This window comes from Aplysia californica, unplaced genomic scaffold (assembly GCF_000002075.1).
Source record: "Aplysia californica isolate F4 #8 unplaced genomic scaffold, AplCal3.0 scaffold00066, whole genome shotgun sequence".
NCBI lineage: Eukaryota > Metazoa > Mollusca > Gastropoda > Aplysiida > Aplysiidae > Aplysia > Aplysia californica.
Window position 1 is genome coordinate 978,065 of NW_004797336.1, and position 1,469 is coordinate 979,533.

The 1,469-nt window shown below is 43.6% G+C and overlaps 1 protein-coding gene across 1 annotated transcript in view; it reads right to left on the reverse strand.

The window, feature by feature from the left end:
* The window catches only part of LOC101851565 (CD82 antigen), a 46,421-nt gene extending 45,076 nt beyond the window's left edge, over positions 1-1,345 (reverse strand). Inside the window, exon 1 of the mRNA XM_005093578.3 lies at positions 1,119-1,345. The gene's annotated coding sequence lies outside the window, so the exon portion shown is untranslated. The remainder of the gene's footprint in view (positions 1-1,118) is intronic.
* Positions 1,346-1,469: the final 124 nt, after the last annotated feature.

Genomic DNA, 1,469 nt, shown 5'->3' on the forward strand with positions numbered 1-1,469 from the left:
CTTATTCGGTACCTTTGAGTAATGACACATTTAGAGCTGTTTTTTTTTAGATACAAATTTTCACTACATGGATATCGAACTTAAGTCACTTAAGCCTTTTAAGTCTACAGCGGAGCGCCTAGCCGCTACACCACAGACACCGGTAAAAACGTTCTTTGTGTGCACTATTGTTGTGCCAAAGTGGGGAATTGGTCAATATACATATTTAAAAAAACAGAGATAATTTAAGAGGCAGGCCTCCCACCCTGTAGTAAATATATACATTCCGCGTGATATGAGAAATTTGTGCAAAATCTATGAGAAAAAAATACGCATATGTTATGAAGGCAGCCTGCATAATATGCGAATGTGTATGTAAACAAGTGCACACAGCCATTTCCTTGAGACAGAGTAAACACATCCACACGATAGCATCCATTAAGTGCAGGGGAAGTAGGTCCCCTACAAACAACGCCCTCCCACAGCGAGAAAGTGAAGGGGCGGAGTGTACAGAAGAGATTACACAATATGTGAGTACTCAGTGATGACACACATTGCTCATTCGACAATGCTTGAGGATGCGCTGTCTTTCAAATCAAACGTAGTCGTATTGTGTCAAAATGGAAGCTTTTTTTGTCCCTCTATGGAGGAAAATCTGGATGGCCTTGACTCAATCAGACTGAATTTGATTGGAAATGGCAGTGTGCACTGTCTATAAGAGCGTAAAAGCATGAGGTAGCGCCCCAACAAAACTATGTGATCCGCCACCGTCTCGTTTTCGTTAAGTAAAGAAAAACATATTATATGATATTATATCGACACAATAATGGTCATTTCGTGCAGGGGTAAATATGTCAGGCAGATAGAAACAAAAAAGGGGAAAGAAAGAGAAAAAGAGAAGTATAGCAGCTTGGTAGCAGTTGTGAAGAGCTGTGGAAGACAAAACAAACGTATGCACAGACAACAGAGAAATGCAGTCGAAACTGTCTAAGACGCCCACCCATTGTCGAGGAGGGAAGCGTCCGGGTTAGACAGGTGACCGTTTGTACAGGCGATTGTCTTATACAGGTAGAAGACGTCAGAACAGGCAGTAAAAAGGTACGGCCTACTAGTTGCCTCTTACCACCGTGGGGACTCACCTTGATGACAAGCTAATGCTCACACCACAAATCGTTTAAAAGCAGTGTAAAAACAACCGATAGTAACTGTCCAACACGACCGGGAAAGCCAGGACAGGCTAACTGTTTGACTTCCGCGTTGTTCAGAAAATAACACAGTAATAACGGAGAACACGAACAGCTACTGCAGTGAACGAAGCCATCGACCATAATACAGCAAACGAGATGCGCGATACTCTTCAGTGTCCCCAACCCTCTCGCTCTCTCTCTTGTCTCTCCATTTTCGACTCCTCCCTTGGTCGGTAGAGTGTGCTCTCCTTCACCCCCCTCTCTCCCCCTTTCTCCCTCGCTTTCTCTCACTCTTTATTTTCG